The sequence below is a fragment of the Struthio camelus genome, chromosome 11 (assembly GCF_040807025.1).
Source record: "Struthio camelus isolate bStrCam1 chromosome 11, bStrCam1.hap1, whole genome shotgun sequence".
Lineage (NCBI taxonomy): Eukaryota > Metazoa > Chordata > Aves > Struthioniformes > Struthionidae > Struthio > Struthio camelus.
This window is the reverse complement of record NC_090952.1, coordinates 14,947,702-14,972,691: the sequence shown is the minus strand read 5'-3', so window position 1 is coordinate 14,972,691 and position 24,990 is coordinate 14,947,702.

The following is a 24,990-nucleotide window of genomic DNA, read 5'->3' as shown; positions in this document are numbered from 1 at the left end:
GGAGGTGGTGGTAAGGATTAAGAAATTGGTTCTATTCTTGCTAAGAGCCAACTGGCTGGGAGGATGCTTTGGGGCATTGTGGATGTGATATGTTGGTAGTTCCCGAACTGAAGAGGAAAAAATGAATTTGTATGTGGATACTGGAAATCTCTGTCTATTCCATGCTCATCACTCACCTACCTAGGCTTGCTCTTTGCAAGGATGCTGCAAATTATATCTGAAGGCTCTGAGCCAAAATCTGGCAAGGCTTTACACTACCTCTCTGAAACATGTACTGCAACATCCAGGCTCTTTGCAGCTTCTTCAAATTTCAGAAGGCCAAATTTTGCCCTCAGATGTCAGCACGTAGCTCTCATTGCTCCAATTTTAACCTCGCAATGGTTTAACTTCTGCATAACCTCATTGCAAATAGCATTGTGTCACAGAGAAGGAAAGGATGGCTAGGACCTTCTTTGAATTATCCTAGACCATCTTGTCTTGACCTTGGTCACACAACTTTGCCCATAGACATACGGGACAGCTAGAGGCAGCACAACATGTCAAGACCCATCCACCTGGCAGGGAAGTGCCACTATGTGGACTGCCTTGCCTTAGGCCCAGATGTTACCAGCTGGATCACCTAACACCGCTGTGCTGCTGCAGTCAAGGAAGAGGAGTAAGCAGCAAAATTTGGCACCAAACCCCACCATGGGGGAGCTCCTGCTCACAACAGTTCACCAGCCCCAAAGTTCAATTATGCTGTCTCCAGATTTGCAGCACGGTAATTGAAAGCAGCACCAGACACTGTCACAACTGATCCTTGTCGACAGTGGTCAGAACTAACGCACAAGCTTGTGTTGAACTAAACAGCCAGGATCGCTTTTTGAGAACCGAAACCATTTAAAATGTTCCATAGAGTGGGCAAAATAGGGAGGACAGGCATAATGAATATTAGCTAGTGGGTTACACATATGTATTCATTTGTCATGGCTTTCACATGTCTTAACAAAATGTAAGATATTGACATTTCCTCATGAGCATATAAAGTTCTTAGTCTCCAATTACTACAGAGTTAAGGCTGTAGTAAAAAGGCTGAAGGAGTGAACTCTATCTGTTTTTTCTAGTTTTTAAATTAATTTTTAACTACTCCTGAAAGGTGACAGAGATCAGTTTTCAGGATTTTCACTGCTTTATTTATTTTATTTTTGTTTAATTCATGGAAAATGTGCATCAGCAGGAACTATATGACTTACTGTGGCCTTTTTTGCTGCAGATAAAAAAAAGTCCCTGTAGCCACCACTAGAGAAAATTGACACAAAGTGCTCTTTTGTGCTGAGAAAAATCTATGGTAGCTTGAAAACAAATTACTCTACAACTTAAAATTTCCTGCACAGTATGCAGTGCTTTGCAGAGAAAGAACATGTTCAAGAAATCAGAAACATGCAGAGATTAAACAAAATTTGCAGCTAAATCTACCTCGAGAGAAATTGATAGGGTGAAACAGGGCTATATATTTCCTCTGCTCCTCTCTGACAGCACAGGAATTCCTTCCTTCTCTCCTTCCTTCTTCTCTGCTCTTCCTCCTTTCCTCCTTCCCTCCTCCCTGCCTCTTTCTCTCTTTTTCTCCCTCAGAACATATTCTCTGCAAAAACTGGAAAAAACTTGGTCCCGTGCCCCAGATCTGAATATCTGCTCAGATGAGGATAGGAAATTGTGGATCTAAACTTTACAGCTCACATACTTCCTCCTGCAGGTTGAGATTTGCCTAAAATTGCTGTAGCTGAGGTGAAAGGCTTTCTGCTGTGGACACACTTGCTGAAGCTGTAGTTTTTGCCCCTGCTGCTTCCTTGAACCTAACAAGTAATTTGCCATCACTGACTTATGTCCACAGTACATTCTCATCCTATCTATCCCCCTGGTCACTCAGGTGAAAAAAAATAGAGCTTAAATAGTAACTGAACCTACAGTAAAGCAAAAAGGATCGAAGATTTCTGTGTGGTTAAGAAAGAAGAAGGAGAATCAGTCAGATGAGCATTGGGAAAGCTGTTTCATGGACCTTTTTGCGGGGAGCAGGGGGTTTTGTGTATATTTCTACTTAATAGGCCCTTAAAACACAATATGGAAACATCCTAGGAAATAAGGATCAGAATCAGGAAACTTCCTTCTGTTCCACTTAAGTGCTGAAGTCGCACGTTCTCCTTGACATTCGCCAATAAATTCAGACGCATTTTGTAAACAGCAGGGATGTCTCGTAAAAGGGCACATCAGGATTTAATCCACGCAGCTGCATGAGACAGCTGTGTCTTCTCTGTTTTGGAAACTGCTCAAATCACCAGGCTGTAAGGGAGCAACACAGCTCTGCGCTTCAGCTGGCCAGTCTAGAAAGCAAGCACTGGCATCCTCTGCAAGAAGGTAAATCCTACAAAGGCTCCTACACTGCCTTACAGATTGGGCTTCTCAGGACAGAGGTGGAAGAAAACCTTATTTCTGTACCTAACAGGGACCATGCATATTCTCATGCTAACTGCTCAGTCAAACCTGAGACAGCTTCCCAACAACATCCCAGACATACAAAACTCAGTTCAGCATATCATGCAAGTAAAAGGAGACTCAGAGGTCTTCCCAACAACCCTATACGGAAAGTTAATGCAGATATGCAGTTTACTAGTCTGTATTCAAATCCTCCAGGTAGCCCTGAACAATGTAATGATTCTGGAAAACCAAGACTCATTACCGCTGGGGCAGGATGAGGCAGCGCAGAGCCAAAAGGAACCTGCTAGAGCAATTCTAGAAGCACAGCTTGGGTTCAGAGAGTTAAATGAAGTTTTAAATAGAGTTTCAGACTGAGGCTGTGCAAATCATTGCAATATTTGCTAACTGGTACCTGCCAACCTTTTGGTGACCTTCTGCAATATGCATTTTGCTGAAATGAAAACTATTACAGAAAACATTATATAAACATTGAAACACTCTCAATGGTACTGTGTGCACACCCCAGTCAGAGAAAAAGAAAAACAGGAGTTTGCAGTTTAAATTCCCTTTCAATCAAAGCAGCAGTGAGGTACCTTGCATTATCTTTAAAGATTTCAATAAAGAACACTTTGAAAGCAAGCCTTAAAGGGGACAGTAAAAGCAGTGAAAGTTTAGGAGAAGTAATTATGCAGAAACATTTTTGCCAATAATGGCAAATATCTACTTTCATCTTGCCATTTCTTGGCAGGGATACTTATACAAAATTCCTGTTCATTTCACTGCAATTTCTGTGCATGATTCAGTGGCCAGAACAGATCTTGTAGAGGAAATTAAAAATTGCTCATTTAAGTTTCAAGTATTTTCTGATCAGTGAAAACTTTTTTAAAGTCATTGGCTTTGATCACTCTCCCTCTACAAATGCATTTTTCCTCAGTGTTGTCATAAATACCTAAAGAAAGAGACATTCCTCCCTAGAGTTGGACAATGTAGGTGAAAAATCCCAAAATGTTTTCTCAAACTGTTCATTTACTTTGCCTTTTAGCAAATTAACACATACAGTCTTTGCCATCCCAGCCACCTCCTTTTCTACAGAATATATCTCTCAGAGCACCCACGGAGAACAAGTTGACAAGGTCTAGACAATTTATTTTCCTCCAGCCAAGTATTGTCGACTACACAGTTTTCGAGTCCTTTCTATCACTAACCAAGCTTCATGTTTACTGTGTGGCTGCCAATTCTTTGCTCTTTACAAAGGCCTTGTTTGGCTCTTAATGTTTCCTCTTTAGGTATCAAGGAAATTTAAAGTCATATATATAAATCTTCAATGAGATTTCTTAATGAAAAGCCTAGCAAAAGGATAGGAGCTGGCTAGTGAACTACCACCTAGATAGCATTATCCTTCAGAGCGCCAAGTATGCCATAGCAGGCAATGTCAGGAACCCTACGGCTTGTTGAGACTGTAAATGAGACTGACTGTTTCTCAGTCCTTGTTAAAGGAAACTGTCCACGCTGTGGACAGGCACAAAACAGAATGGGGATTCATACGGCGAGAGAGGAAACATTTTCCTACAGATTCCAGATTGAATGACAGATTTTTACCTCCTACATGCTGAGAATGGCAGCCCAGTTCCTAAATCCAACAGAAGCGAGGACATTCATGAGTTTATTTTAGTGATTAGAGTTGTTTCTCACATTATTAAAAGCATATCATAGAGGTATTTCAGGTTAGTTGAAACATATATGATTTTAAAATGTGTTTTATTCTCTTGAACTTAAATGTTGGCTGTAGTGGTCATTCTTGTTCTTCCATTCAAAAGAGTAAAACCATCAATAACATAAGTTAAACAAATACATGAATCAGGTCTGAAAATGGGCTTGAGAGAGGGGGAACGCTAATGACGTTCCGGAATGTGTTAAATATCAAGCAATAATGCTTAAGCACTTTAGCTTGTTTTACTGGGTGGCAATTTCCTCCAACCGAAATTCCCTGCTTAAAATCCAGTCAGGAGTGTGGCACCTAGCACCCTCTTTAAGGAAGGTACCTTCTTTGAAGAGAGGCTGGTCTTTCTTTTTTTTCCCTTTTTTTCTCATGCCCAGCCAAAGAAGACTGATGCTGTAGATCTGTGTTTTACTGCAGCATTCACCTAGGATGTAGATGTCTGATATTCAATTACTGCCTCTGACTGAGGATTCACACCCCCACTTCGCAGCCCTAGAAACGGCTCTTACCAACCACTCCAAATGCTGCCACTGGTTTTTGTTTATTGTATCTTGATTTGCATACTTATGCCCTTCTCTCACCAATTTTATCTGATTTTTCTACCTTGTACATAGGCCGGAAAAGCCTCTCTCTAATACAGACTACCTCCAGACAGCATATTTGCTATTCACTACAGGCTAGAGAACCCTTTTTATCTGAGAGCTGCCTGGTGCGTTCCGAGTAGCTCAGTCCTCTGTCTGCAGGCAGAACTCCAAATTCAGAAATCACAGTCTCCCTGGCATCCCTGCAGTGTGCCAACAGGGACAATCAAGGAATAACAGAAAAGTGAGTATTTGTGGGACTAGGACTGTAATTTTCTGTCAGAAATTCCAGCTTTGCAAAAGGGTATACAAAAAAAGAAACACAAAAACACATTATCAGAAAAGATATTTCAATTTAAAAATCCTCTGTGAACACCTGACTGAGTGCATCATTCAAAAAAAGATTTCCCAGGTATTAGCTGCATGGAGACAACAGCAAGGAATCAAGCTAGAGCAGTTTAAGAGTCTCCTCGTCTCTTAGTTGCGATATTTGCAGTTGATATGGCCAATCCATTTACACCTACATAAACCAGTAGGTACAATGTAAAGCAAGCCAGAACAAGCTAAATTCGATGCAGTACACAAAACCAATGTTAGCCACACAGGGTTGCTAGGACAGAGCCTGGGCCGCTGCTTCTTCCTCCTAAACGTACCATGAATTATTCATACACTACCTAATAGCCCAGCAGGTCCCTCCTTCTCTTGGCTTGAGGCCTCAGGGCTTTTTCCTCATTGCTGTTCCATAAAATTACCTCTAGCTGTACACACAGGTAGAAAGAACAAGCCCACGTCCCATGAGTTCACTACCTAAACAGGAATGAAAGACAAGAGGTGAGAACTACTTTTAGGAAGGAGGGCCTGAAGGCAACTTTTACAGCCCTAGGCAATGAAAGGAGCAGATTGGACTAAGATAGGTGGTAGGTAGGTCATACAGTGCTCAAGAGGGAGGAGGGAAGCCTCTGAATTTTAGCCTTTTCCAGGGTGTCCCAAAATCTAATGAGAGCTGTACCCTAGCACAATGGGGTTCTACTTGGAATTTGTGCATCCTTGGAGCTTCTGTATGAGATAATAAAGAAATACGAAACAGCCTTTAAGACACCTCAGAATTACAAAAGAAGCTTTAGAAGTAATTCTATTCCAGACATTGCTTTGTTATTATCAACATAAAAATCCAGACCAGTTTTAAAAGGAGGTCTGACATTTGTATCAAAAACTATTTTGCATTGTAATCAACATAACAGATGCTGCTAAAGTCTTAAGAAATAATAGTAATTTGCCTTAGGTAAAACGTTAAACTACTTCACCAGCATAAGTTTTTGAAAATTTAGGTTTAAATATAATGCACTTTTGACAGCTTGTCTGGAAAAAGATCAAACACCATTTATTTCCTATTTTTCTTTATATAAATTGTTTTCTTCTGCTGGGAAGTAGCCAAACTCAAACTACTGAGTGCAAAACAGCAACAAAAAATAAGCTTTAACAAGACTGGAATTATTTTTTCTTGATTGCAGCATCTCAAAAGCTTCAGTTCTTCCTCTCAACCAGGTGGACTTTAAAAATGTCTCAGTCTTAAGAGGGAACATTAACATGTATGTGAGAGGGAGGTAGCGAGGGAAGAGTCATGGAAAAAATATTCTCCTCCTGAATTTAACATCTCCTGTAAGTTGACTGAGACTGTGGAGGACAGAATTTGGTGTTTTTCAAGCTTTATATTCCTAAATAGCTCAAGTCTTAACTTTATAGCCTCAGAGAAAGCAAAACGTGTCAGATTCATTAGACTGTATAATGGACCCTGAAAACTTCTATTCCCTTAATATGCTTATTACCTTGAAGGTAAAATCATCTTTTACCTCAAACGTACTCTACGTTCAATTGACTTCAGACTAAGGACTCAAACCCTGGATTGAGTTTCAGGCGCTTAGCAAGCAGTGCAGTACCAGCAATAACTATGTGCTCATGCTCCGCTTCTCGCAAACCCAGGGTAAGGCAGACCATGAGTCATTTCTGATGACCGAGACTGTGCTGCTATTGAAATGCCTAGTGCTAGTTCCAGCTAATCCAACCACCTGTGTTATTTCTACAGGAAAAGGGAAGAGGCATAGACTTGTGGCTGTAAAATGAAAGGCACTGAAATTGCCATTTTGTCTTAGCCTACAATGAAGGAAGGTTAAGATAAGTCAAACTCTCTTGGAACGCATGTAACACAGCAGGGTTTCAGTTAGAGGTTATCAACTGCAGTCTCATCAGCTACAAGTACTAAGTTTGATAATTCACATATGGCTCTCTATCACATAATGCTACTAAATAACAATTAAATGCTACAGCCTACCAACTTTTATCGCTGCGAGATGGAGAGCGCTTGACGTACTACAGAATGGCTGGTGACATCTGCGTCAGCTTTGGCCGTGATACAGGTACTGGATGTACATGTTAGACCTACAGCAGGTCCTTTTTCACAGGTATTTGTGCTGTTATCATCCAGGAATCTGTGAATTAGCAGCAGAAAACAAATATAAAGTAGGTGAGCAGAAAGCAAATATAAAGTAGGTGTTGCCAAGGACAACTCTCCCTGAACATTTCTACTATTTCTGCCTATTGAGAATATAGCACCTTTCCTTCAACTATCTTCAGACAACTATTCTCCCACATATTCCTCTCTATATCACAGAACAGCTATGCCAAAAGAAACTATGCAACCTCTCAGCATGTCCTGGATCAAGGACGCCACTGGATACTCATTCTCAAGAAGTATCACCCATTTACACCCATTTTGACTACTGCTAAACATCTGAGTAGTTTGGCCTTTTGTCATCATTTAGCAGGTTGAGTATACTACTGAAACCCAGCTTATATGTCAGGTATAATTATGCATACAATACACAAAATGCGTGCACACACAAATATGACATTCCAGAAGGGGCATAGTTGGACTTGATAAAATGTGATCATTACTAATAGTTATCCTAAATTATTTTATGGTGTTATGTCATTACAAATACACCAGTAGATTTTGTGAAATTGAGAGAAACTGACAATTATTTTTGGGCTGCTTAGAGAAATAACAGCAGAGGCTTACCTAATAAAATGAAATATTCTAGCCAAGGGTACTTCTAAGAAACCTGCCTTCTGTCATACATTGTCAAGTTTCCAGAGTACCAAAAAATTACAATCCTGAGCCATAAAAATCCTAAGTATGTTCACAGCAGTTCTGCAATTTCTGAGTTTGTATCTAAAGTCATCATGCCTTACTGATTGTATATTGTTTAGTTTTTCTATTCTAATTTTGTTAGTCATCGTTAAATAACCGTGATTATTTTGCTCATCTCTGATTCCAGGATCCCATAACGCTTAGCAAAGAATCCTATTTTACTAAGAAATGCAAGTCACACATCCAAATGAATTGAGGCATAGTTATTAAAAACATGGAAATAAATATTTGGTACTTGGCAATTTGAAACATTCCTATTTGCACCTATGGAGCTATATACCTGACTGGAAACATAATTTACGTTTCGGTGGTAGATGGATTTTTTCATCCCTCCCCAATGGAATCTCACCTCACTTTACATGATGAGGAACAACTCAGCGTGTTTAGTGTTACTAGAATCCACATAGGAGTGTTTTGAGGCATTATCTCATACACATCCTCCGGCATCACCATTTGGCAAGCCCTTCTAGAACATACCACGTGAAAATGATTGTTTGGTTGTGCAATGCTGGTGCACCTGCCGAACAATCCCTTTCAAAACTATAAAGGTTTTAGATTAACACAAAAGGTGCCTGTGCTACCTGCCTGTGTGTGTAGGTGAATGTCTCATAGCTACAGAAATGGCATTCTTCAGTGCACTGAAGAATGTGAGACAAAACGGTGACTGCCCTTGACTTAACTCATAATCTAGTAGTGGCTGGTAAGATCTTTCTTCTACACAAATTGGCTTTCAAAATCTTCTACAACCATCACCTTTACAAATTCTTTGGGGTAGTTTCCATATTTTTTTTTAACTTTAAAATCACTCTGATTCAATTCTCTTGAAACAGTGAAATAAAAATGAACCTGATTTACCTTACAAAAATTCCTAACTCCAAACCTAAATTGTGCTTATTGCAAACCTATTATTGAGAACAGAGTGAAAAAAAGAAGTAAAATGGAAATGCATCCAATTCTATGCATGAATGAAGCTAGCTAATACATCCTCCTATAACAGCATAAATACCTTGTTGTGAGGACATTTTTTTTTTTTTAGTTTCATTTCTCAAGATAAACTTCAACTCTGCCTCCAGGTATGTCCCTTGTTCCTAAATCAGAGCATCTTCCCATAAAGTTCATTCTGCAACTTTTTTGTTCATCAACAGCATACATGGGGAGCCTATGCAAGGGAGTGATAAGCCTCCACTGCTATGCTCAACAGTTGCAGTTATAGCGAGGACCAACAGGACATCAGAATAAATTTAAAAAAAAAAACAAAATCAGCTTAATTCTCTATTTTTTGGAGGTTCTACTGTGTACTTAATAATTAAATCTAACACAAATTTTGTTTGTGTTTCTGTGAGATGTTGCCTAAGCATAAGCCCTAAGATCTCTAACATAAGCAAAATAAGAAAATTTGCCAAAATGGAATCTCCCATGTATAAATAAGACTTTCTGCGATGCCCTCCTCTTTCATCAGGTACAATGTGATAGATACTTGGCATCTGTGACACTGTGTTTTTAACAGTAAGTTTGCTAATTCTCTAGGTTTTATATGGATAGTCACTGTAAGGTCTGGTACATTTTTAGGGGAGAAGAGTTGAAGAGAAGGTGAATAAAAAAGTCACATTAAAAATCATGTAATATCCTCAAAAATGATTGTGTTGACTCTGCCATTTGAGACCATCTCTAGCCAATTCTTCCTTTGCTCCCATATGGATCCAGAACAGATCTCCAGGACTCTCAGACCGCCACCAAGTGTCTGTCTCCCTTCCTGCAGCTCAGCAGAGTCCTGTGCAACCCTGAGAGGCTGAAAATCTAGACAAATGCAACACAGTAAGTGTTGCTGCAGTTTTTTTCCCAACATGCAGTTGGAACATGCCAACAGGAAACCAGAGCTGTGAGGGAACAGCTTTAGCATTCTTTAATAAAACCAGCTGTAAAAACTGTACAGAGCTCCCAAGCTGGGTGGGGAAGCTGTCCCCAAAGCAGCAGCTGGGAGGTGTGCCACCCGCACGCCCCCCTCAGCCACGCTTAGCGGTCCTTCCCCCTGGGGCTTCCCACAGCCTTGATTAGCGCTCCTTTGGCAGAATATCCTTTATGACAACAGATACTGGAGCATTTCAAAGACTGCTTTGAAATCTGGTCCCATCTGAATCAGTGAAGAATTCTTTCTTTGTACTCTTGGCACTATGTCATGTATTAAAAGACAAATCGTTAGAGACAGAGAGCCGGTGTTTCAGCAGACCACCTTCTTGAAGCTGGCTTTCTTAAGATTAATAAAACTCCCTTCCACAATAAAAAATGTTTCGCACGCTCTCCACGTACATTTTGGAGAGAGTGCAGTGAATATAGGAGATGTAAATCATAACAGTGAGTCAAGACAGAGAGCCAGAACACCACTACTCTGATAATTACAACAAATATCAGAAAAGAAACCATGTCTGACAAGAGTCTGTAAATTCCCAAGCAAGAGAGTGGAAAGGATAGTGAGGTGGGAACAAAATTATTAAAAGTATGACATTGAACTCTTGTTCAGGACAGTTTCATGCTTCCTCTTCCTCACATACGTGCAGAACTCCCAGATGCCTCCAACATTTCCATTGTTGCTGTAGGTACCCGAGCTACCCCCTCAGCAGCTCAGACCCTGCTGGTCTCTATCCGCAGCTGACATCCATATATATTTTACATTTCTCCTTTGAGTAGTCACTTTTTACAAGTCAGAAGAGTAAAATAAATATCCTAGTGATTTTCCAACAGTTCTCTCTCCATCAGAAGTGTCCACTCATCTGAATAATGTTAATCCTTTAGGCATCTTTCTATATGTTAAACTACACAGGTTCAGTGCTGTACCGTACTGTCCTCCCACCAGCACCCTCTGCAGCCCTATAGTTATACTTCTAATGCATCTTTTCTTTGTTGCCAGGGTGAGATTCATGACTTGGTAAAGGCAGATCTCTTTCATACTGGTATCTTAACCAGTACAGGATCAGACTTGTTTCCCTTTTTTCCCCCTTAGGAAAACATGTTTGTGTAACGACTCTTTAGTTGTTGCAAGAAAAAAAAGCAGCAGAAATCAAGCATAAAGGCAATATTCACATGGCTTTTTACAAAACAGATAGGTCCTTATGGCAGAGATGCCTGATTCGCAAATAGGCCCTGGACACTCAGTGAGGGGCTGCAAAGTTTGCTGTGGAACAGAGGCGCAATCAGCCTGTTCTGCTCTGCTGTTGTTGTCCTGTGCAGACCAAAGATGGCCCTTTTGAGGCTCAGCTCTTCAACGTCCCCAACCCTTTAATACAGCAGCATATTATATGCTAGCTACATTATTACTGAGTACCATTTCAATAGTGATTCAGCGAAGGGAAATAATCAGCTTTTGCAACATCGTTTTCCCATCTGTGACAGTGAAGACTACAGCATAAACACCTGCAGAACTTGCAATCAAAAAAAAATACTGTATGTTTCAAGCAATTGAGTTCACCTGTTATTATACAAAGTCTCAGGTAAACACATACTTTAGTCATAACAGGGCAATGATAGTGCTATTTAGAAGCCTGTTCAGAAAAAATAAAAAGTTTCTTTTACATGTGAAACACTAGTAGAGCTTGAAAGTTTGCTTTCAGTGAGAATTAAGAACTTACTTACCTGCATTATTTCTTCTAAGAAAGCTTCCAGGTTTACAGCAGAGTCAATTTACAAATAAAAGTATTTGTTTTAGGTTTAAGAGTTGTCTATTTGCCCGTAAAAAATATTTTTAATGGCATAAATACGTTTGACATTTCCTGGTAGGTATGCTGTTTATCTTTCAGAAGATCAAAAAGATAAACCAATCACATTTATGTGCCTGTTTACCAAAACATAACCTGAGGTTTTACAAGCATAGAAGAAGAAATGTATTGCTCTGTGGTATGACTCAGACACTTCAGTGAACTTTTACAACCGCTGTTTAATGAATACACAAAATCTGTTCCTAGGCCTGGTAAGGATACTGGACTTTCAAAGTCACATTTTGATGGAATCCGGCCCTCGCCACAGATACGGCACACATGTTTTCAACAAATGGCTTAAGATTAGACCCTTAAGAATGGATATTTAGGAAAAAGGATATGTATAAATATTTCCTTCCTGATCCCTTACATTAAAGAAAATTCATATGAAATGGAGTTTTTCTCATAAAATATGTTTTTCTCTATTGCCACATGCATCTTCTGTTTCAAATTTCAGGACTGAGACACTGGAGCTTTCTTAGTACAAGTAGAACATAAGCTGCTACAGGAAGTCTGAATTTATGATCCTGCCTCTTCTTTCACATCTGCCACATTGCTAGTTATTTGCCAAATATTTTCATACTCTATTTTCAAATGAAACAGCCTTTTGGGGCAGGGACTATGCACGTGCATATTTTGTTTTGGCTGCAATTTAGGAGATAAAACTATAATACAAACTGCCGTAACTGAGCCCTGGTTATATTTCCTTCCATCAAACACATCCCTTTTGTTGTAAAGTCCCTAGTAAACCAGGACACAATGACAATATATAAGGAAATATATATTTCTATAATAAAATAAGTAAGTTGAAAAAGGTTAAAAAAATTCACTTAAACTTGGCCTAGCATCATGCCAAGCAGCTCACAGACAAACAAGCAGCCAGTCTCGCTAAAAAGTATCATCATCCTTTGTTTTCAGGACATGCAAGGCTGAACTTTTCTGGCACATAAATAAATTACTGATCAAGACAAAAACACTGCCTAAGGGTTCTGAAATACTACAGTCTGTCCCATCACAGATCAGTAAAACTTGGTACTATAGTAAGGCTCCTGCAGGAAGAGGTATGCATGGATTCAAATGCACTCAAATGTAGATGGAATAGAGTAATATCTCACCTGAAAAGTGGCTTGCTGCACTAATTATTCATAAGATATTGAGTGCTGAAGAAAATAAAAGGTACCTGTGAAGGACTGAAATGACTTCCCAAAAGCACTAAGTTGTTTCTTCATCTTACAGCTTTTGCACAAAAATTTCTACAGCAATTGACCAACCACATCAGCAGAAGGACAAACTCCTCCTGTCACTGCCACATTACACAGGAAAAAGAAACAGATGTATCACTAATTACAAGATAGATTTAACTAATGCTATGCTTTTAGCAAATACCAGGAACACAGGATGAAGCAGGAGAAAACAAATGAAGAAATCCCTACAGAAATATTTAGTGGTCCATTGAAATAATATTGCATTTCTCTTTTAAAAGCAAGAGTTACCCCAACTCTCTACCACAAACACTGCAGCAAATGGGGTTCTAAGAAGCACTGCAGATGTGAACAAAGACGAGGAAGGGAAAAACGAAGGAGAAATGTGGCAGAGCTGTTTACTGAATGGCTAACATTTTGGAGAATTTCTTTTTCTCTGGAAACTTCTTTTCAGTGGTCATCAGTCACTTCATAAAAAAAGACCTAATATTCTCCTTCATAAAGCCATTCATGTTTTCCAACTTTCTTTGGAGCTGCTGAAGCAAAAGGTGCTAATATCTAGGAAGTGACAATACACTGTTTAATAGCGTCTGAGATCAGCTTATCTTTACGCAACATTTCCCTCTTCGGCAGCAGTACGTAAGATAGGACAGAATCATCGAGCACTGGAACAGACTCTGACCACTGAGGGTAAAGGAGAAACTCCATTAGGTGACAATAACAGCAGCAGTGATCGCAGAGGCCTCCTTTATGCCCACTGACCCTAAAAGGGAACACAACATCTGCTTCCCCTGCGAGCTACAGTTGCCCTTGCCCATAAGCAGATTGCTTTCCATTGAGATCACCTTTCAAGCATGTCACAGCTAGTGGCTCACAACCTCCTCGGTCCTGGCTGCGGTCCAGCTAGAAGCGTTCTCCAACTGGGCAAGTGCGCACGTATCACTAATCTGTACAAATTACTACGCTGCTCATGACTCTCAGTCTCCATCACACATATAATCACAGGGGCATCTGACAGCTTACAAATCTAAATGAAGGTGCATATGAAGAATTTCTGCAAGCCATCAGCTTGTTTCTTTGGTAGGAAGGAGGAGAAAACAAGCCAGAAGAAACAGCAGTATCTTGTAAGAAGTGACATTGCAGGGAATGATGAATATGCACCCAAATTATTCAGAATAAAACAACATTTTAGTCACAAAATGGCAAGTCCTCATCTTAGCAAACTGACTTTTGATTTAGTCAGCAATAAATTTGAAGTGGAACTCAAAAAGAGTTCAATTTTATAGACCTACCAGCTACGAAATAACCCAATAACGTAATTCTACCACAGGTGTTTGGTTTTAATTTTTGCAACCCAAACACTGTATTTTTTGTTTGCAATTTCAATACAGAAAGACAGTGATGGATTATTACGATTGTAACTCTATATTACTCATCCTGTGTGCTAGAATGCGATAAAGACATTTTTCCTTTTTTTGTATATGCGCTGTTCTACACCCAATTATTTGTGCCAAAATGACAGTAGAGTGAGTTTCTACAATATTATCTATGCTGCAAAATCCTCTGGTACAAGTGATTTTTATGCGCTTTGAAATCTTGTGGTTGGTTTAGGAATATGGTAAAGATGCATGACTGAAAAATGCTTTCAGAGATTTATAATCTATTACTTGTCTGCTGAGGCGCATCTCAGTGGCAGAAATAGGGCAGCTGATGCCCTTCAGCTACTCTGAGATCATGCAGAACTCCTGCCTGAACACATCCATAAGGCTCAGCGCTGACTTCCTAAAATTAAAGAGCAAGCAGAATTAATATGGAGCCTGCCTCTTCTAGTTTGTCTAACACGAGAGTAGAGAATTTCTTTGACTTAATCTCTCTATGGACAACTAGCCAGTAGTATAAATCACTGTGGTTTCATTGATAGTGATGTATATAAGCCTACGGTCCGTATAATACAGACTGAAAATAAGGCTTTCAGGATTTGAAGCTTTTCTCACATATATTTTTGGTCTTATGAAGATATTCTCTACCAAAGTGGAGGGAAAGGACAAGATTAACTGGACTATAATTAACAGTTTGCTACTGCCAAACAAGATGTAAGACAGTGAGGTTCGATATCAGATCAGACTTGATCAGATTGAAAAAAAATGAAAATTTCCTCCAAACTAGAAGCTCTGCTTTTTGACCACTCTATAAATAATATTATTTCACTTTCAGTCTCTCTATATGTGTAATTAAAATGTGAACCAGTAAGTTCAATGTCAATATACTTTAAATACAAACAAAAGTTTTAAACATATATGTGCTACTATTATTTAAGAATCTTTGTGCCAGTGTTCAGGTGATAGTGAAAGGAAAAGTATTTATATTCAAACTCAGATGCTTGTATAACTATAAGAGAAACTGAACTGTAATAACACCTTACCAGAAACATGCATCAATAAATACAATTCTTTAAGTTTTCTAAAATGCATGCCATGAAAATGAAAGGAACATAATTAAGACCTACAGCAAACAAGGGTTTTTATTTATATCTAGTCAACGTTTCTGTCATAGATAATTGCAGATCTTAATGAAAACAATTTCATCCATTAAAAATGTACAAAGTAAGTATGATGGATATGTGAAGCAGATTTCACTTGTTTTGAAAGAGGAAAATATTATAAATCAATTAGGGAAAGGACTGGTTGGTATAGGGAACCAATAATGAGATGCATCAGCACAGAACTATTCATTAAAAATAATATTCCTTTTAATTTAGTCTCTTACTTGTTGAATATGTCATGAAAGAATGCTGGGTTTTTTTATTATTTTAACAAACTGTAATTGTTATTTGCAACCATTTTACAAATGGGTTAAATTAGGATAGACCATAGTCATTTGAATGGTCTGTTTTTGCTATACACTAATCCTATTTCATTTGGATAAACTACACTGTTTCTGCTTTTTTCAGTATTTGCCATAAGCATTTTTAAGTAGGGGCATAATGAACAGTAAATAGTGGACCACAAGACATTTGGCTGAAGCTTCGTAATGTTTTATATTCAAATATCTTGCAAAAATATTTTAGTTACGCGAAGCCCCAGATGGTTGCATTCTGACAAGAAAAGCTCTCCTTTCAGACTTTGGTATCTACTGAGGCCTGTTAGGAAAATGAGTCATCTTTGCTTTTAGACTTGGCCATAAATATCACTTTTCACCATGTCATCCTAAAGTATCTCAGAGAGTTCATTCAAAATTGTAGTCAGAAGCAGAATACAGTGAACAGCTATGAGGAGCTGCTACAAAACATTGGGATTTTTTTGGAGAATTAGCAGGACAGCTAGTTTTCCTCAGACATAAACGAACCACACTGGAGGGTATGTGCAAAAAAGATCTGAACTAGTGATTTACAAGATTTCAGGTGTGAGGACAAAAAATTGTCATCCTTTGTCTTTCCCTTTCTTGCTTTCCATTTGCAATGGGATCACTGGATTTCCATCAGTCTAGGATTTAAACCATTATCTAGACCTTCTTTCACAGCTACAAAGCCCCCATACTGGCAAATGTATCTCACTCTGTTGAATATGCAAAAAGTTAAAAAAAAAAACCAAACAAATTAAAAAAAAAACAGAAGCAAGCCACTCGCTCTTTTTACTCATCAATTAAACAATAAAATCCCCCAAATTTTTTGTTTCCAAATAACATTTCTGAATGAACATAAGGAGATTTTCTAAAGTATTTTTTCTCGGAAGTACTGCACAAGTTGTTTCTTCTAATTCATGTTTTCTGGCTGAGTTTGACAAAGTCCTTGCCACCATCATCCTTCAGCCATGTGTTCAGAGAACGCAGAAGTCAATGGTTAGAGGGATGAATAACCTTGAGCAAAGTTTGCATTGTTATCAAATATCACAGTAGAAGGTAACTCTCTTAAAGTCCCAGTTTCTAGATTCCTATGATTATCCAAGAACATTAGCTCAGAGTAACCCTTCTCCCTCACCCCCAAAAAAGGGTGGGAGGTTCAAAACAAGCAAGGAACCGAGCAATCTGGGCGAACCTGAGGACCACATACTAAAAGATAACTAAATATTATTGGAATTACTTTTTTTTTTCAAACTTGTGATTTTCTGGGAAGAAAAGAGGTATTGGGAGAATCGTTGAGGTTGGAAGGGACCCCTGGAGATGAGAACTTTGTTTTGGGTTATTTTTAATTGTGAGGTTGGAAATGCTGAGTCACCTCTGTTCCATATGTCTGTGACTGCAAGCAGAACATATGCTCATGTGCTATGAATTTCAGGAGGAAGATGGAATTTTTATACTCACAGATGCTGAGGGACCTCAGTCTACTCATGTTAGTCTCAAAATTGGAAAAGCACAAGCTGGAGATAGCAATGCTGACTACATGCATCGTACCTTAGATCCAGATAGAGTCTTGCTACAAAGGTCTGGCTTGTTCCCCAGGCTAATAATCTCTGGCACGAATCAAAGCGTCTTAGTTTAGGCCTGATACCAAGTAAATTTGGCTAGACTGTCTGATCCTGATCAGAAAAGTCCGTACAGCACTGTTACATATGAATTTACAAGCTTAGATTTCCATTAGTGTGAACATCTCTGCACTAAATTCCTTTACACGGCATGCACTTTCTTCAGAGCTTGTCTGTTTACTTTTTGGAAACATGAAAATAACAATTAGTTTATATGAACTGGAAAACCATTCTCAGCCGAGAAAAGCAAAGGATTGGGAGGTTTTAAGCATACCACAGCGTTGCTCTGTCAGACGCCTGCAGAATTGCAGCAAAATATAGTCCATCCTGATTTCTAGCTCTTGGACTCATGCATGGCCTATTTTCTTCTTAAACCCATGAGTATGCTGAGTTCTGGCAGCTTTGCACTGGCTTTGAAGAGGAGAGAATCTCAAAAACTATTTCCAACATTTTAAAGAAAGGGAACTTTTGCCAGGATGTTCCCCATAAGAGCTCTTTGACTTTCGTATTCAGTTTCACTTCCAGGGCCCTATTTTAGACTCTTTCCCTATGTTTTTTGGTCAGATGTTCGAGCTAATAGTGTGGAAAAAAGATAACTGAACTGCTCTCTACAGGGGGACAGGGTTTTCTGCCATTTGCTGCTCTTTTTTTCCTCTTCTTGTTTTCTGCTATTTTATTATCAGTTTTGTATTATTATTTTTCAGGGTGGCTGGAGCCATTACTGAGATATGAATTTCTGTGTGTGCCTGTGTGTCTATTATGTAAAGTTATGGGAAGCGCTCTTTCTTGATATGCCTCAGACTAGTTAAAGACATAAGAGAAACAGTGTTGACACTGAACCTATTCTGAACTCTTAGAGGAAAATGAAACAAATATAAATTAAAGTTAGTTAGTTGTCCAGGTTCCTCTGCTATTTTGGCTTCTGCAGGAGTCTCTACAGATTCTGCATTATCACGGAAATGCATGTTAGAGGTACATGCCTTGTGTGTACTGGAAAATTCCTCGTTAAACACCATTCTTCACAACAGCAATAAGCACTGAGTAATAATATAACTATACCTGACACAACTAAGCAGCACTTTATTGCTCATTCCTCCTCACTCTATAATGAATGCATTTGGAAAAGATCCTGGGTCATGAAACTGCTTCTGGGAGAAGTAAGAAACATCCAGATACCAAACTTACAAAAGTGTTTTAAAAAAAACTAACTAACTAAACCAAATCCACTTGTTTTAGAGACTCCTGAAGGGAATGCATAGTAAATTTGGAGTCCTGACTCAGATCTCCTCTTTTATCCTTTCTCTTTAGTTAAACATTTCTGTTTATGTGAAAAAACACACAAATTATATATGATCGAGAAATGGGTAACAGTGATGGAGTTCTCATTCTAGAGACCTTGGATCAAACATGAATACAGCCAAAAGTACTCCTGGATTTAACTGTTCTCCTCTTGGTTCAAGCAACTCGGAATGCAAGGTGCTGCTAAACAGTATCAGCGCTCTATCTAAAAAAACCTGGGCTGAGCTAATTCAATCCAACACCAGAAAACTCGTTGTATAGGTGGCTTTCATAAACGGTACTCATTCGTTTCCCACATTTTTGTATATCACCATTTCTGTATATCACAGCTTCTGTTAAGCAGTACAGTGCTGTATTAAGTTCCCAATACATACAGGACATACCATTCTATATGGTCATCTTCAGACTCATCAACATAGAAGATAAATGTAGGGTTAAACTCACGAGGCTTAGGATACTGAACTGGAAGTTATTACATCTTTAATGGAGCTCAGATATTCAATTTACCATTCCATAATAACAAGAGAATGAGCATATAGACTGTTAGGTCTTGTAGCAAAGATTATTAAGACATCTATTAAGCCGATACAGTATTGAAATATACTGAAACTGTAGTTAAAAAGGGGTGGAGTAAAAATATCATAGAACAAATAGGTGCCATGAACTGGCCATAAAAAAAATACAGTTTGGAAATTCTTCTGTTAGAATAATGATGTTTTGAAAAAACTTTCCAATGCCGATATCAAATGAAGACATCTAAGGAGTTTAATTTGAGGTTTGCTAAATTGGGGAAAGGATTATATATTAGTCATCTGTGCTAGCAAAAGACTGGACTTGACAGTGATCGTGACTTTTCAATGTTATATTCTTCTGAAGAATCATCCAATCAGAAATGATATGAAGAAAATAACAGCTGCAACAACCCATAAGAAATTAAAACCGTATGGATAATACACTAGAAGCACCACCTCTAGAAGAAGTGTTGTCATATTGCATAAATTTTCATGAATATTCAGAGCAGCAAGAAATCTAGTAAGAAATGATTCAGTGGTGCTGTGGGAATAGCAGAAATAAATAGTTCTGTAAGTATTCGATGAGAAGAACAATTTGGCATACATTATGTACAAGAAATTCAAGTAATCTTTAAGTCTGACAGCACTGGCAAAGTTCCAAGGATCAAATATTTATGTAAAACTGTATCCAGGGACTGATGAAGGGTATACTTTTGATGATAAAATCTAACTATTGAGAAGACTAATTACTATAGGTTACTGAAAAATAAAAAAAAATCAAGTATTGCCTGACTGTGAATAAAGAAGCTAAAGAGTTACTAGCTTACAACAAAGGACATGATTCTTCCTTTTCTGGACATTAATTCAGGAAAAATATTGCTGTATTGCAAGGAGATAAAATAAAACCTCTAATGCAATCTGTGTAATTATAATACTATCTGACAAATATGACTGTACTGCATTCTGGGAACTGCTAGTGGCAGAACAAATGACGTAATAAGAGGAAGCATGGTTTTCTCCTTATAGAGAGCCTGGCTTTCTAGCTTATAAGTAAGAATATAATGTTATTAAGAAATACATCATCAGAAAAGGAGAGCAGTATCTTTCATTTGCCATCATGCCACAAATACAGCATCATAATCTTTAACTTCCAAGAGTTTCTAGTATATCAGTTAATGATCTCCTTTTTAGGGAAGAGTCAGACAAACAAGTTAAGAAGCTTGCCAGCGAGAAGGATTATGGCACCCAAAGTACTTAAATTCCACTTTTTTTCTTTAAACCTCCTCCCCAAAAACAAACAAAAAACCCTACAGTATTTGACCCACTCTGGAAGGCAAAAGATTGTAATCCTGCTCCTTCTCAGTAGTCCGTCGTAATAAAACTAAGGTTAAATACCTACTAAACCCTACAGTTTATCAATACTGGAAAGATGCAAGGTCTGAGCAGAAGAATACCTGCTAGATTCGCCTGGTCAGCTCCCCAGAGGGTCTTCTGGGAGCGTACCCTGAGCAGCCCTTAGCAGAAAGAGGTAGCCAACCGAGCATCAGCCCATACATGGAAAAAAGAGATGGAAACAGACCCCTTGAGAAGAATCAAGCCTGGTATGCATAGTGGTCGTGCAAGGTCACAGGGTAGGCAACAGAATTAAAGAGATGTGAGGTTGAAATATGCATTAAAGTAATCTTAGTGTTATAGTAAGATCAGCCATCCAGATCAAAGGGCCAAACTGCTGTGCCAGTGGCCAGTGGGGGATGTCCAGGGAAGACCGTGGCACCAGGGCAGTGACAATGTGTCTTCTATGTATGGTCATGGTTACTGTATGTCTGAGCAGCAGATCTCTCGCGCAGCTAAAAAAAGGTAACGGCTACATGACCGTGATTCTCCCTAGGCATGAAAAATCTCCTAAAACCTTAAGCCCTGTCCTTCAGAATTGCAGATCTGACAAAAACATAACCTGCAGGTAAGAAGACTCGTGAGTAATCTGAGAAGTCACATTGTGTTTGCGACAAATTTCACCACAATGTGCTACTTGCAATAAGGACCCTGTAGAAAGGTGGGTACCCCGACTCCTCAGGGAAGGCAATGTGCGGTCGTTCACAGGCAGCCCAATGTGCTTTTTGGTCAGCACATCTCGACGTGAGGAACAACTGGACACAAATCATTTTGGATGACAAACTGCCCAAATTTATATGACCAAAATTTTGAAATGGTTGGAATCAAAGCTTTATATTAAAAGGGACACGTGATCATTTTCAAATATGAGGGCTGTCATTTATGTATTGGTGTTCAAATCTGTATTTCTACTACTTTGCTTTGTAGTGTCCAACTGAATACTGCATATGACACCTAGGGGAAAAACAGAACGTGTCAATCCTTCACGAGCAGGCAGCCTTGCCAACCAGGCAAGGAAATTTCCATTACATTTTCACAGATCTACAACATCACCTGACAAAAATGAAAACAATGCAAATAATATAGCACTCAAGAAGACAGACTTAGAATTCATCTTACTGCATACTGATATATTGGTAGCACAAGAAGCCCACTTCTGATTATCAGATTGCTCCATTATGGCTATGATGTAGAATAATTGTTAATTCAAAACAACTTCTCTCTTTTGTTTGCTTCCAGTTTTATTTTTGCTTTGAAATTTGCGGCAGATTACAAACAAGTGTCCAGCTACTAAAGGTATAAAATTTGATGCAAAAAGCACTATCCCACTTGCTTAGCAAACACATAGTTCTGATATTTAAATATATAGTGTGCTGTTTTCATGTCATTAATTTATTCAGCACTATGAATGTGCACAAAGCTTGACAAATAGAGAGGAAACACATCTGCCACAAGAAATTTAAAAACTAAGAGTTCAATTCAGAAAATCTTTACTAACAGAAACATTCTCAACTCATGAAAGGAGTCCCACTAAAGTTAACACTTTATACAACACCAGATGTAGGGCAAAATGAAGACTGATATAAGAGAGAATATGTATTATAGCAATAATTACATATGACAAACATATGTTCAGGGCATTAATTTATGTGGCTTTGGTTTTTCTCTTTTCCTTTTTATTTTGGAGTAACAACTGTCTTCTATATACGGATAATCACAATGGGGTTCAAAATAAGTATTAAAAGATTAGAATATAAATCAGTCTATATGTCACATAATATCTCTTATATAATATATAATACAAAATCTATTGCTCTATGAAAGCTCATGCTTAAAATCTTTGTCATTCCAACATAAACTAGACCTATATTGACTGTAGGTGATCCTAATACGTGATACAGTGGTTCAAATATCATGATTTCCATCCATTCTTCTATTCTGTTTTCTAGCTCCAGGATACTGATAAGATCAAGGGTTCCACTTACAGCTAGTAACATCCACAGTTTTTAAAATAATACTTTTTTTTGGTAAATGAAACATTTTTGTAAATGTTCTGATTTTTTGTAAACTCTTGATTTATATTGGTATTTTCCTTCATTGAGATTTTCTTAGCTTTCTCAATCACATTGTAGAAAAGAGGAAAGTAAGCACAAATAGACACTATGTTCACACATTCTCATGTAAGAGGGTGCTGACACGACCATGCCAACCTTCAGTAACAACAACACGAAAACATCTTTTCATTTCTCCACCCAGCAAGCTAGAAGTGAAAGCCAGAGTTCTGCCCCAACGCTGTGCAGAATTCACTGTCTTGCATATGATTTAAGTCACTCTGAAAGTGAATTTTATCACAGTGTAGCTGCAATGCCTCACATTCTTCCTATGCTCAGAATAAAAGCATTCACTGTCCTTCCTCCTTTTACCTTCCTATATCATGTCACTGGTGGCTCTGGTCCACTCTCAGACTTCAGTCAAATTGTTCTCAGGGATACTGCAAGCACTTTGTGCTGACCCACCTTTCCTTGCAATCGTCCTGAGCTCTTGCCCCTCTCTTCTCCCTCCTCTAAATAACATATTTTAAAGAGCAAATGATCTAATAGCCATAAAGAAAGATAAATGAGGAACTAGGGGGAAGGGGTCAGGAGTATAAAGGAAAGTTATTCACATCGCCTAGAGGTCAGGTACCATAGGTCCATCAGTGGGGAAGCTAGATTCCCAATTTAATCAATAGACGGAGAAAAGCCCTTACCTATAGATTGTTCTGAGCAATGTCAATACACCAAGGAAATTGGGGAGATTCAGTATCAAGGTCTGCAGAGGAATCCGCCACAGCAGACCAGGTTCTCCTCCTGTTGAAATCAGTGCAACTCATTCACTTCCATAGCCAAGACTAACAAGAGAGTAACAGTGACTTTCTTCACATCTCCCGCATTCCCGATGCCTTCATTTCCAATTAAGTTTTCCCCTTAACTTTTTGCTTTTTAAACATTAGGGAAAAATATGTTAGGTGGAACTCTTCAGTCCTAGTTCTCCATCAGATAGCTATTTAGAACTGCATGCCAATCAAATATCTGTTATTCTGACAGTTCTGTTGAGAGATGAGGTTCAAAACTAGGCCAGAGCATTTTTTTTTTTTTTTGTGTGTGTATATTACAGTTACTAAATTTCCAGTAAGGATTATGCTTGGGACTGTAAAGCGCGTTTCATGATAAACTAACATGGCAATGAACACTTATCTTAACTAATAGGCTATCACAGTAATTCTCATCTAGCCATAACCATGGACAAAGAAAACTGTGTGACATTCAAAAATCAAACTACAGAGAGAAAAAGAACTTCAGTCCTTAAAAGTAAACTGTCCTTCCCTAATATAACACCTTACTCCTATGGCATTTATAATCAAAGAATCACAGCATAACAATGCAAAAGAAAATGATTATGTATGTGAACATCTGACATCTGACATTGAAAAGAAATCTGATTGATGAGAACAATATTGAGACTTAAATATCACCTAATCACAATCAGTAACTTATAGCCTGTAATCTACCTGCACAACCAAATGCATGCAGAAAGAAGAAAAAATTGCACTAGTTCATTCACAAGAAGATGCAGTTGAGAATCAAAACATATAATGCAAAAGCTTCAGTGCAGAATTCTTTAAATACCTAAAGAGCTGAAAATTAAAGCATCAAAAATCCAGAAAAAGGAGTTTTGTGCTCCACAAAGTCTGCACTTGAACTTTACGTGACGTAACAGTTTGCTTTTAGACCTTTGTAAAAAGTCTCTCCACCATCAGCCACAATTCTCCTCTAAAAACTTCTACTGCGTCACTGATGATCAGAAGTCACATATGCACACCTGGGAACCAGATAACTGTGGCTCTTCCCTATCTTCTTGGCTACATCAAAATCTTCTCTCATTACTTTTCACTATTTTGTAATAAGTAGGTAACAACACTTAACCTGCCTTATGAAGATGTTCCCTGAAGGGGAAATGCTGAGATACAACACTGATGAGTGGCACAGAGAGAAATAGTTAAAAATTCAAGACTTTATTGCCCAAATAAATGCGCAAATTTCATATGCTCCCATTTTATTCTAACTAGTAAAACCCACTGACACCTGTTCGTAGTTCATTTGATTTCCTTACAGTGTGAAGCACAAATGCTGCATGCAGACTGTGCCAACACTACAGTTTTTCTAGACAGACTAGAGCTTCTTCTACACTAGCTGCCTCAGAGGCTGAAGGGCATGGAGTTCAATGCGGGCTGCCCAGCTTCCCAAATAACGGGCTCTGCTGTTAACCACACCTGGGAGAACTAGTTTGGACCAGCTGGACACATCTGCACACACCTGGCTCACATCTCAGCTGCATGAGCACAGTCACAGACAAGCTGCTTCTCTGAGCATCACA